This window comes from Acromyrmex echinatior, chromosome 2, assembly GCF_024713525.1.
Source record: "Acromyrmex echinatior isolate Ae372 chromosome 2, ASM2471352v2, whole genome shotgun sequence".
Lineage (NCBI taxonomy): Eukaryota > Metazoa > Arthropoda > Insecta > Hymenoptera > Formicidae > Acromyrmex > Acromyrmex echinatior.
In genome coordinates, this window is record NC_141853.1 from 9,324,886 (window position 1) to 9,339,560 (window position 14,675).

Here is a 14,675-nt window from a genome sequence, read left to right on the forward strand (position 1 = left end):
CCTTTTCACCGATTGCGTTCCTCACGGGCATGGTGTTTTCACGGCGTCGCATCGCAGCGTCGCACCAATTACCGTCGTACGGGTCGCGAGCGTCGTACTTCCGCGCGATTGCTCGACGATCCGACGTGCGGCCGTAACGGAGGCAGAGCCCGGCGGCAGGATACGTCACGCATATCACAGTAGAACGTGCTCGGCTCGAGTCAGACGAGCGCGCGTCCTGTTGCGCCTGACAAGCGTACGACGGCGGCGCGCGAGTGAGGTCGCTTCGGTCTGACCGTAACGAAGTCGCATCACTGACTGAGGCTTTCCTTCTCGTGTCGGCCCCCCTCCCCCTCCTCCCCGTCCACCCCCTAAGCTGGAGTTGCAACGCGTCGATCCTCGGGGTTTGAGCTTTCGATACGTTGGCGCCACCTCGCTGCTCGCGAAAGAAATCTCGACCACTGTCGAGGGAAACCACGATGAGAGAAAAGACAGCCTCGAAGATCTCGAAGGAATGGAGTATTAATGCTTAAAAGTTAGTGAGAGTGATCTCACGTATTTTAAACTTTTGTTTTAGAGAATAATTTCCTATAGTTTCACAAATAAAACCCCGAAATTAATACCTTTTATAAGTGAAGAACTCTTATATATTCTATTATAAAATGTTTCTCAGATTCCAAGAAAATTGGTTTCAAAAATCGCGATTATTATAGAAATTGAAGTTTTCAAATGAGAAAGTATTTCTAAATATAGAATAATAGAAAATGTCATTTATACAATCATGTTTCTAAATAAAAGATATTTTATTTAAGCAGTTAATTATTTTCATCTAAAGATTAAAAAATATTGAATGATTTCTAAAATATTCAGTGTATTATTATAATTCTAAGTGTATTTATAATTCTAATTTCTTAATCTTTATAAGAAAGCCACTCTAAAAGAAGCTAACAGGCACTGAACAATGTTATATTTTGAAGTAAAAAATATAGTAAAGTAATAAATTATAATAAATCTTGTTCAAGAAAGAATTGATGTCCCCTTTAAAATTCAAAATAACAATTACTCTACTTATGTCTTCATCTAAAAATAAAAAAAATATTAAACTATTTCCAAAGTAGAATATTATTTATAATTATAATACTTCTTAGAATTTTATAATTATAATTTAAATTAATATTCATAATTATAATTTTTTTGAATAAAAAGTATTGTGCTTAAGTTGTCCTTAAGAAAATATTGAATTATATGTAAAAAAATAAAATATTATTTATAATTACAACTTTCTTTAAAAAAAAGTTATTATATTCCAGCAAAGTTATCTTTACCTAAAGATAGATAAAATCAAATTTACATAAGCTGTATACACATGTATTTTTCAAGCTATCTTATACACATATGAATGTACCTTTATATACATAATAGTAATAATGTATGCGAGTATCGTTATAATTCTAAAATATGCATTCTAAGCATCTTAAATTACGTATTCTCTGTCAAATCCGTTTATATTCAGAAAAGTAATACATATTATGATGAGAATATCATAAAAGCTTCAAAGTATAGAATATCCTGAAGATAAGATGGAACGACCGAAAATTTGATCAACATCCCGAAGAATTATCCTCATATTTACGAGGTTCACGAATGCAATGTATTGCAATTCAACGAGCGTGGCTTATATGCCAAGACGCTATATAAAATTCCTTTAGACGATTGTATAATTCGCGTCAGATTTCATAAAATTCTATTTATAATTTTATATGCCATACATTTTGATGTATGTGTATATTTTAATATATGTATATTTTTATATATGTATATCGCATTATTTGCAAATGTGTTTTTCATATTGCGCATAAAAATATAAAGAGATTCAATTCTGTATTCAGACACAAATATGTTCGATTGTCTAAAATCAGTTTAAAGCGCCTTAGAGAAAATTTATATCAAAAATATTTTTAAAATTATTATATACTAAAATTTTTGAACATAAACTTATACAGTATATAACTTAAATTATAGCAAAGGTGATTCTTAATAAATCCTTAATGCAAGACAAGAATACGAAAAATGTAACCCGGACTAGAAAAGTAATATATATATATATCGTTCTTATTTTAAGTATTCTGAAAGTAAACACATCGAAATTTCTAAATACGTGACATCTATTTGAAACTACGTAATTTTAAATAATTCAGCTGCTATAATTAGCGCGGGCATCATACAGATCATACTTATATTTATCTTTCATTTATTTTCTTTTATCATTTTTATAACTGCTATCGTTTGTTTCTGATATTTCCAAATAAAATTCATACGTAAACAATTCACAACAAAAATGATCAATACAATCTTTTTCCATAAAGTCTAAAAATTAAAACAGTTATATTGCAAACGTACATCAAACGTTCCAAAACTCGTTCGCGGAATCGCTTTTGAAAAAAGTGAGTTTTTTTATATATGTAAAACGTAAAAAATACGAAACACAGGAGATATGAAATATACGACCTTAAGTAAATTAAGTATGCAGATTAGAGAGGATTTTCATGATATAAAGCAATATAACTTGTCGTTCTCCCCCTGTTTGCTTGTCGGATGATCGTTTTCTCTTTTCAGTGGATTAAACCAGAGAGGAGTTGTTTATAGAAGCCATTCTCATTTGTCATACCGAAATTTGAAGTAACGAGATATCAGAACATACAAGCGCTATATACGACGAGAAAAAGAGAAAGAAAAATGTCGATCACGTTGTTAAACATTGAAAAAAAGTTGCATTTGAACTTTTCATGCTTGTAGACGAACAACATCTTTGAACCTTACACATGTACTTTAAACAGATGAATAAAAATGAGAGTAATTTATATATAGTAACATCACCATTGTTTACGTCAGCATTATTAATTATAACATGACTGCGCTTTATGCACGAAGATTACAATGTAGTTCGCATGCGTATCCCCGTGGAGAGAAATGTTTCAAGTCAGGATATAATATGTCTAACAACTGAAACGTTTCTAATTCTAAACGTGACTATCTGACATTACACATATTTGTTGAGAGAACTCCCTTCCCTTTGAACAGATAAAATTGAGAAGCAGACGGCTACACTTGTCATTCTACTAAACGATGAGAATAGATACACGCTATTGTCTCGCTTTTCGCACGTCAAATAGCTAATTCGCTAATTCACAATGGAACATTGTATTTCCGACACTGTGTTTCAACTAGTATATAGATTTGAATTGCATTGCAATTTCTTTTTTTCAAAGAGCATGCTTAAGAGATTGTGTGTGTGTGTGTGTATACATATATATATATATATATATATATATATATATATATATATATATATATATATATATATACAAGTTATACAAAATATTTTGCTCTGGATGGCAATTGTAGATTTAATAAACGAAAGAATGGTTCTGTTAAAGTTTTTAAAAATTAAGCTAGATATTGAAAATAATTTGTTGGACAATCAAAATTCGGTAGGATGTTTAAACTGGTTGTTAGAATGTCAAAACATTTTGCACCCATCATGCTTGAGATTTTTATTTCCAAATTGTATTTAGCTAAATACTACTTTAGATACTACAGCAAAATCTTTCTTTCCGTATAAAAACTTATTCAACATACACAATATTAATAAAAATTTCCCAATTATTTAAAATTAATTTCCTTTTCTTTTATTTATTACTATCTATTGTTTATTTATATTATTGTCTACTGTTTGTTTATTGTTTATTTTTATTATTGTCTGTTTATATATTATTACCTGTTACTATTATTCAAAAACGTTCAAAAATTAAAATTAAATGTAAAATCAAATCTAAAATTTATGATATTTTATATATAAATTTTAAGTATTTTATAATTTTAAAAAACATTTAAAAAATCAGAGTATAAATGCATAAAATATATAAAGTACACATAAAAAAAATGTGCATAAAAATCACAGTATACAAAATTACAAATAAATTTCTACCTTGAATTTTAATGTAAAGTGGATCATTTAAAATGAGCTTTAAAAGAACAGAAAATATACAGTAATATTTGGTCTAACAAATTATACACAAATTTTACACGTTTTACTCTTTATGAAAATTTCTTAAGTGTTTTCAACTTTGTACAAATTAATGTCAAGTGGTATTCACTTATATACGCGAAAGTTATAACGATCATTAAAATTATCGAACTTGTATATAACTTGGTAGGATATTTAACTTATCGCTCTCTGATGACGTCTCTACGATAACATTTTCGCGGAAAAACGGTATCGTTCATCCCGACTTTCAACATTTGGCTGTATCCTGCACACAAATTTCTCGTTGCTCAAGGATGTCCATTATTTCTGCGTACAATCGATGCAACGAAAATATTGCGCCGAGTATTGGACAGTTCCTCTTCATCGTGAGAAGAGGATAGGCAAGCCTGGAGGCTGACTGTGAAATAGCAAAACGGCATAACTTCAGTTTTAGTTTTTAATTTTGGATGCTGTGTAAATCTCGATGGTTATTTCCACGAGGTATTTGGGTCGCGCGTTTAGTAGAGCGACATATTCGATCTTCATACTCTATATCTTTGTATTTGTCTTCAAACTTGTACATTTATTTTATCGTCGCTGAACAATGACTTTTCGACGTAAATAAAACGTCAGCGTTCTGTAAATATCTTACATTGCTGAATAAGCAAATTTCAACGCATTTATGATAACTATATTAAGCTCAATATAATTACACTATAATGATGACAAGGGAATAAATCTAAAGATTGGATCCAATTTTTAGAAAGAGGTAATTATGCAATGTAAAATCAACTGTCATCTTGATGCTTTTTATTTTATTCAGAAAATATTTACCTTTATCAGAATTAGAGAAAATCCCAGATTATTTCCAACGATAATTAAGAGTATTTAACAGACGCAATTCTTTGAAATGTGATCCTTCGTTAAAACAAAATTTTATTTCAGTGATAATTAAAACGTCAAAATAAAAAAAGAATCGTATAGAGAGTTGAGAAACTAAGTTTTAGAATTAGTTATACATAACTATGTCCGATTAAAAACTCCTAAATTTATTTGAATCCATTTTACTAATTAAATAGGTTGTTTTTTGGCCACCACATTAGAAAGCAAAATGATTCATTAATGTTAATTTTAATTTATTGATCACACTTTAGAACATAAACAAATCTAATTATTCTACTCTTAATGAATTACATGTTTAATCTCAACTGTAATTGATTCATGCATATATAAAATAATGTTCAATTTAATCATTTTATTGTTATTATTACTGTTGTATGTATAATAGTTAGTTATTATATAAATAATTATAATAATTAATAATTAAATGATAAAAAATTATAATTAATTTCTTGTTATTTATTATTGTTATTATTATATAATAATATTATGCATAAGAATAAAATAGGCATTCAATATTAAAATGAAACTCGTTATTGACTTAGAGTCTTTATAAAAGATTCCGATGAAGAATTTCACAATACTGTCCCATTGCTTCTACTGGAAATACTATCATTTGTTCAATCACTTGTTGCTCTAAAAACACGTCGCAATATCAGTCCAAATCGTTATCACCTGCGTAAACCTGCTCGTATTCTCGTATCCCAAGAGTTCAGGCATTACTCGAGGAACATTATCGGTTATGACGAACGATGGCAGCTCTATTTCGTTGGAGTTTACCGACTATATGTGGTGCACAAGAACTGTTCTAATTTACCGACAGACGAGCGTCCATGGTTGTACGCCATATAAGCTCGATAATAACAATAACATTATAATAGCAATGATGTATTTTACAACAAATAATTTATCCATTCTCCAGAACGTATTTTTCAAATTATTCTAATTCTCTAATTGCTTTTCTTCAGTTATATTTAACACTTTTTTAAATTAGTCTTATGTCGCAATGGAGCGGGTTCTTCTCTCGCAGGTGTCGGTATTTAACATTAATCAGTTTTTCTCAGTATTTCGCAATTGTTTCTTAGTACTCGTATATGAATTAAAAATGACAACGGAAAGATATTTCCAACGGTCGTAAAGTTAACGTTAATTACAGGATTGGGAGGTAACGTATGCGTGACAACAAGCAATGTCCGCTAATTCAAATTACATTACTAATCATCAAGAGAATAACCGGCAGATTTTTGAAACTGCAAGTATAACGAGAGCTCTTCACTTAATTAAATCTCGAGGACATACAATGTTGCTTATATCTGTTCCGTATTTGTAAGACAACATTAAAAATAATGTACTTAATTATATTGTCTGTCCCATCTGAGATCAACTATTATTGTGCAATAAGTTTTTGCAAACAATTCTTTTCAGGGTATATTATAACCATATTACAATAATAAATTCAATATCTCATTTTATTTTCGGATTTTATATCGATTCTTAGATGACAATAAGCTTTCAAATCTTAACAATATGCGTTTTGCGCTTCCAGATAATTTTCAAATTATCAAAAAATTTTCGAATGTGCCAAAGTAAAGCGAGATAGAAAAATTTTATCCATCTATATATAAAATTATTATATATAATTATTGTATAATAATATAAAGTATATAAGTCAATAAAAATTTTCAATCTCATTTTTTTTGTAATTTGCAAAATATATTAAAACGTTAATTTGTTTTTAAAGGAAACGTATAATTGTAATATTAAATTCAATCATGTTGCTTCGACCCATCGATTAAAATAACTTTTAATATTAAAGCAATAAGAGTAAATAATTCATAGTTTTAATTCTTTTTAAAGTTGACTCTTATTGTGTAAGTATGGAAGGAAACAAATCCATAGTATAACCCGATTTCTTGTACAAAAATATACGAAAGTGCAGAATAAACTTCTTTCGTCCGAGACTTTATTGTGAGCAATTTCTCTTTTAATAAAACAAATAAAATTTAACTATTTGTCACATTTTCTTTAATACTCCCGCTATTAAACTAAAATCGTGTGCATGTATGTAACAAAGTAACATTAAATAGCGTCTTCCTACACACCGTATTGAGTAAGCACATTCAACACAATCTTCAAACTTGATTTTCTTGAAAAATCTCGGACGAAAAAAATTCATTTTGTATTTTCAATTAATTTTTGTACTAGAAATCACGTTCAGTTATGCTATAGTTTATCCTTTATAACGATAAAAATGTATGTATAATTAAATATTTCTAGAAATTTCCTCATTTTCGTTGCTCGATTCCTAAAGTATTAACTTTTCAAAATTTTAGTAAATGCAAATTTTAATATGCGATTGATAATTGTTTAGCATCTCTGAAACTTTTCTTAAAGAAAAGACATATTCAAATTTAATACACAAGGAAATCTCAAATTATTAAGTGGGTCGAAGAATCTACAGTCAAAGACGGACCGGTAGGTCTAGGACATCTTGTACATGTTCGTAAAAGCAATACAGTTTTGTCGAGCACACTGAATTTCGACACAAAAACATTCGTTCAATGGAAACCTACATGTTCTAACCTCGTTCGCTTGTAGAACGAGGACGTAACTAGGTCTTAGATAGGAAGATTTTGACTTATGTGCAATGGTCGAACCGATTCTTCGAAGCGCCATAACTCGGTAACAAACGTAATTTCTTAGCAAAAGGAAGAGAAGCTTATGTCTAAGAAACGAAAAGAAAATACAAAAAAAAATGAACAGAAGGTGTCGTATTTCCTACGCAAGAGCTCAGACACAATGAAAGAAACAAGGAATAAGGGACAAACATTTTAATCTACCAGAAATCGGATACATTAGATACTACAGAGTATACAGTTTATATTGGTTAAAATCTATTATTCCTTCCATTACGTCTTCTTCTAAATGTTCTGTAAATTTCGCATATCAAACCGAAATATACGCTTTTAATTTTAAAAAAAATTTGATCAAATTATGATATAATAATTATTATCAGAGTAATGGGATATTTTATGAAAATCTATATTTGAGCAGTGAATATTAAAATTCCTAGTTTAAAAGTAAAATGTCCATTAATATTTTACTTTTTTCTTTACAATTAACGCGAAGAATGTCTACGATTCAGCTATTATCTTCCTGTAATTTCAGTCATTCGCAATAACGAAACTGTTTAATTAGAAAATAATTATTTCAAAACTCTTGATAAAATCGATAATATCAATGGATACTTCACATCTGATTGAAATTCATAGCATTTCAGAATTGAGTATCATTTTCAAAATAGATAGTTGAATAATAATAGTTAACGCGTAATTACAGTTCTAATTAGTAGTGAAAGACACATATTATTATAGCAATGGTGCAACGGTGTGATAACATCCTTCAGGTATATATTGTAAACCAATAAAATATTAAAGAAATATATTAAAATTTCACATACATTCACATGCTGTACAATGATTTTAATATGTTCGTACCGAATCTTTGTGTACATAATTACGAAATATTTTATTTCACGTAAAACATTTAAAAAGTTTTACCTTAAAAAATAGGACGTTGACTACAATTATAAATATAATTTTGTCATTACATTGCAATTGTGTTTAATATCAGTTTCCTTATAATTTTATAATTCAAATTCCAATTTTCTCATAACTTTATATCTTTTTATTCTAATATAAAAATATAATTTTAACTTAGAAGATATTCTTCTTTCTATTTTTTCCTGGTAAGAGAGGATTAATGTTTTAAATTATTAAGATGAATCTTCTTTGAAATTGTATATGACAAAGTTTTACTTTATAAAATTTATGAAACAACAGAAGATGGACAAAGAGAAAGAGAATGTTCAAAGCGAACGAGTGTTACAAATGTTAGTTCCGTCTCTACAAGAGAACGTATTTTCCCTCTTGATATCGGCCCGAATGCTTCATCCCATTTCTACTTATTAATCATTGGCCCTGCATCCGTAATGAAAGCATGCAGCATATAATGGAAACAAATCAGAAATTAATAAAAAAAACCACGTATGTGATCTCTTCGTTCATTTAAGATTTATTTCTATTTTATTCGAGCTACTCATATCAAAGCTGAGCTTGGTACTTTCAACTAAAAGAATTAAAAATACGATATACCATCTTCATAAAATTTGTAATGATAGCTGTAATATTATCATGTACTGGGAAAAACCTGCAGTTTTTTTTTATCCAGAAATTGTTGCATGTATAAGAGAGAGAGAAAAATAGTCAATATTTATACGTATAATAACTGTAACGCGGTATTGATCGTGTTGATTTTCTGTCTTACGTATTACGTGAAGTACGACGTTCTGGGAGAAAAATAAAACTCGCAAACACATATCTTTGTGTATACACATACATACGTGTATCCCCTGTCATTCACAAGCCTTGTGGCAGGTCGCTACGTCGTCATCATAGCGCCTCTTTTCCATCCTCTCTCATCGTGTTATTAATCAGGATGGCGGATGAGAACGCAACGAGAATACGTAAAAAATATAGGGGGAAACAATTTATTTCCATCGTCCTGTTTCTCTGTCGAGAAATGTTATATTTATCCAGGATCCTGAGCATTTGCGTGTTTCCAGACGCGACACGTGAACTTTATCACATGAGTCTTTCCAAGACAGGTTCTACGATTTTACGGCCAGGCCATGACGGGAATGAGAAATAGTAGCAGACACAGTGCGGAGATTTATCTCTACCGGTATTATCTTTAAACGCGATAATAAAAAAATGAGGGAATAAGGGCGGACAAACGTTACGTAAAACTCTTTACCATAAGCGATAATTTATCATCTACGCTATGGCTGAGGCGGTAATGCACATTGCATAAAGGTGATGTTTATTTTTAAAGACTGCATTGACCGGTTACGCGAAAGCAAAGGGTTATGCGGAACCATGGATCCCTTCGAGTCAATAAGAGGTACTCGGCCATAAAGCAGAATTAATCGCGTCACGCGAGAGTGATGTTCGTGTCTTATCGATGGTTAGTCACTTCGACATGACGCGAAATTGTTTACTCCATATAAATTTATTCTCGATACCTCTCTCCCTCTCTCTCTCTCTTTTGCTAATAAAAAATATATTATATATACACATATACACACACACACACACACACAACATTTACTTATGTGATATGCAAGTTCAAGCAGTTCCGATCTCGTGACTTTTGATTGAAAAGATAAGTAGAAAAAAGAGAAGGCGCAGATTCTATTTTGTAATAAAACTGTCGATTTTTAATAATTTCTAATCAATCATTTTTGATCAATTCTCAATATTTTGTAAACAAATAAAAAAATGTATACATACACAGTATAATTTAAAGTATAAGAAATAATTACATATAAGATTAAATTAATCAATTTTTCTACTTTGTAAAAAGTGAAAAAAATTTCAAAAATGTTACATAGAAAAATTTTACTTCATGTTGCATAAATTGCATAAATAATTATGCGTCTGACGTTAAACGCATATTGCTATCATTACGTAAAATGCTTATACATACATATATGTATATTCCGTGTAACAGCGTAGTAAAATGCATAATATTGCGACCATGAAAAAAACGTGGGACTAAATGAACTTTTTAGTTTTTTCGTGTTTTCATTTTATTAATAAATATTTTTTATTCTCTGTATCTCTATTGCAGTCAATGCACGCCATCATTTTAATAACTTTAGAAAATTAATTTCTTCTAGTTACTGCATTGATTTAAAATTTTAAAAATACCATGAATGCATTATATATGGTTCATAAGCTGCCTTAACTAATAATTGCTGATTGTATTATGATTAAATTTTAATCCACACACATATCTGATTACAATTTTTAGAAATTGTAATATTTTTTTATTATAAAATTGCGCGTCAGAGATTAATCATACTAAATTATGCTTTTTTAAAAGCATAAATTTTCAGAAAATTATTTTTAGAAATAAGCAGAATCTTGCAGGTTCTCTGCAATCTCGCATAATTTATTTCATTTATACAAAATAGAAAATATGATTTCCGGCTATGAGCCATGGAGCTGCAAAAAATTCAAAGCGGGCTGCAAGTTGAACATCACTGATATATAAATCATACACGTTAAAATATTGAGTGTTTTTGAGTCACAAATAAAAATAAAATGTTCTCTACAATCTTCCCAAATATTACGGAAACTTTTTTTCTATTCAATTTCAAATATTTACGTAAATCAAATATTGAAAAAAATGGATCAAATATTGAAAAATTTTTATGTGTTATTTTGTATTTAACTTTTTACTATTCGATACGTATGTCATACGTTCCGAGAGATAGATGTATGCTATATATAAAATTTCGAGAAATAGATAAAAATTAGTATAAAATGATTAAAAGATTAATATTTTGAATTATGAAAAAGTCCTACATGCAGTCAAATTCTCATTGAAAAAAACAAATGAGAATTTATTAAGAAAATTTTAATAAGTAAATCAGGATACATTTCGTGATTGCGCCATCGCCATACGGTCTGCATAGAAATGTTCTTTTATTCAGGTAGAGATGTCAGTTCTCTTTTCCTTTTTTATGATATGATAATGTAATTTCGCGAAGAAGGACCCACGCAATAGCTATAACTACAAGTGCCGACAAGCAAGATGCCCGCGAATGCCTCCAAACATATACAATATTTCTATGCTTTGACTGAGAAAATATATGACTCTATCCAAAACTACACAAATATCGGTTGAACTTTTACATTTAACCCGAGTGTGTTATAAGAGTAATGTATTCAGAAGCATGTTGGCGTAACAATTTGTAATTTAATTATTTCCACCTTATCTTTTTCCTCTTTTCTTTAGAGCACTTTAAATTCAAATCCCACAGCATCGAATACAGCGCATGTTATGGCAAATGATATGTTTCGCAAATCGTTGTGTAAATAAAAAGTGCATTTAACGTTGAACAAACGTGGGTCGATTTAGACCCATTTTGCAGCCGTGTAGGTAGGGCATAAAACGACGAGATATATCGGAAGAAGCTCGCGTTTATCTTCTTTTTGTTTCTTGTAAGCGGGATAAAACGCAGCAGAATTTCTGCAAACGTGGCTCTCCGATAAAATCGCAATTATCTGAAGAGTGCGTACGTATCCGCACGCAATAACATCGCTAAATATAAATCATCTATTTTTCGCTCTATCACTATATGTATATAACATATATTATAATGTACATATATTACATATCACATATGTACATGATAAATATTTAGAAAAACAATGCAGTGATAAATTCCACAGATATAAATGCACCCTCCAATATCGCCCATAAAATGACTCAAAACGCTTCAAAATCGAGGAGAATTATTAGCATTTGTTTTCACGTTTACAGAATGTGTTGAGAAATATTATATATTATGGACTTTTATTATGGCATTTTAAATTCTAGAATGTTAGTTGACAGAGTTTGCAAATATATCTTTATATATATGACAAAGTTCTATTTCCGTTCTACGTCCGAAACCGCGACAAATACAAGATTTCATGACAATGAATAAAGCACGAAGAGAGAAGAAAGGAAGAGAAGTACCAAACGACGAAACAATAGGCGTCCGTTTCTAAAATTATAGTCAATACTTCGTATTGTTACATTGTAACCATATCGTCGAAATAGGTATTGATCAAGAGAGACTTTGAAATTCGTACTTCTTACCTGAGAAGCTATCGGAGTGTTCGATTACTCGACATAAACTAACAATAGAAACTCTTGTAATACAACAACAGGATAAGATAGCTGAGATCAATTGTAACAAGGAACAATCGTATAATTCTCATGACAATTTGAATCTCTGTCTACACAGTATATCGAGAATAAGCAGAATTAAATCTTATAGAGAATAATGGGAAGTAAAGTCTAAAGATACACATAATCAAAATACGATTCTAAATATAACGAATAGATCAAAATTTCATTTAGATTCCAAAAAGTACGAACGTCAATAGAATCATGAAGTATCAGAAATCAATACTCTGTTCAGTCAAAATGTGGATGACAAGAAGAATGTATTCTAAATCAATTTGGAGCAAACTCTGCTTTCCACTAGGTCGTTTTAAGCTTGTTCACTAAACTACACGAACTCCAGCTCCATTACGCGAAATCCACATAGTTCCAACTCGGATTAAAACGTAAAGGTTTATTCATTTTTAACCGCAAAATTTTCAGTTTCATATGTACAATCTAAATATGTTAAACATAAAATGTAGCGTCAATTTGAAAACAAAAAATTTTATGATTTTCAAATAAAGAAATCAATTTATAATAAACTAATGGGGAATATAATATTAACTTCAGAAATTTCAGACATAAAGTCATTTTATACTGAAAAAAGAAGTTCACTTTCCATTTAGATAATGGAACAATTATAAAGATTACATACTTCGAGCATTAAATTCCAGAGAAATATATTAAGCGAAATGTGGTCGTCTATACGGATAAAAGATGAAAGAGGGGCAGTTGGTAAAAGTACGATAACATTCGTAATGAACAACCCGCATGTTACAAGCATTAGAAGTATCGCTTTTTAAATAGGTGTGCTGTTGGCAGTAAATGTGACCACAGGAGGTAGGCTAGTTCCACAAAATTTATAACCGTTTATAGCGATTTATCGAGCACTCGTAGTGGCCATATAATCCAAAACAATTGAGAACACGCAGATGGCACGAGACACTTTTACGACATATTTCTGATTCTCGCTTCGTGCACCGGTTGCTGTGCATATAGGAATCATTTTTGAATCTTTGAAATCGATTACTATACAATTTATACAAATACCTGAACTGGGTAATACGCAGCATCGCCTATACGAATTTATAACTGTCAAATGAATAATATATCGCAAAGTAAAGACAAAAGCATAATAGAATTATTCAGAGATACAGTAATGGCCTTAACAGTTTCTAAAAAATGATGGAGAGAAATCTACAGAGAATCGTTTCTTAACCCTTTGAGGACTGAAGCTTTCTAACAAAATAACTTATAGAAGATCTTGCGTTTTAAAGATTTTCAGAGCCGCTGAATTCGATTCTGTTCTTAAAATTTTGTAATTTAAATTTCAAACAAATAATCTGATATCGTGAAATTTTGTTTTAAAAGATTTTTGGTGCCTCTGAATTTAAATGGCGCTCAAAAATATCGAATTTCAAAAGAACAGTAACCTCCATGAAAGAGGATCTAGTATCACAGGATTCATAATAAAAGTTTGAAAGTCAGTTTAGAAATCAATATTAACTGTTCATGTAGCATTGATGAGCTTCAAATAAAGCGAAATTAGAAACTTGATTATTTTTATTAATTAAAAACACTTCAAAATCGAGTTTTATAATAATAATCATATTATTTTTTAAAATTCTATTTAAAATTCCATCATATTAAAACTATTATTTTGAATTTTTCTCAGATTCGAATAAAAAATTACCAAATTACCTCACTGGCCAAATTTCATAAAAATTGAACAAGCAGTTTATAAAATAAAAGAGAGCGATCCTAAATGGGGTCGCTAATTCACAAAGATTTGTTCTCAATAATTTGTTGTATTTTCGTATAAAAAATATATATGTAACATACATTATTTCTAATATGGCATATATAAAGAGGCAATATTATATATAATACAAGATGTAGAAGAGATCAAAACTCGTTGTCACAAGAGGCAAGTTTTGGCATTGCGTTCCGATTATATATTTATAGCAAGAAATAATAGAAAAGTTAT

General features: G+C 29.9%; 1 protein-coding gene across 8 annotated transcripts in view; it reads right to left on the reverse strand.

Annotated features, from left to right (window-relative positions):
- The window catches only part of Syt7 (Synaptotagmin 7), a 172,399-nt gene that overhangs the window by 51,891 nt on the left and 105,833 nt on the right, over positions 1-14,675 (reverse strand). The window contains exon 1 of one of the 8 annotated variants that reach the window (XM_011059388.2): positions 2-328. The exons of 6 other annotated variants lie outside the window; for them this stretch is intronic. The gene's annotated coding sequence lies outside the window, so the exon portion shown is untranslated. Of the gene's footprint in view, position 1; positions 329-14,675 lie in introns of those variants that run through there. One more of the 8 variants, XM_011059389.2, reaches the window with a different exon arrangement.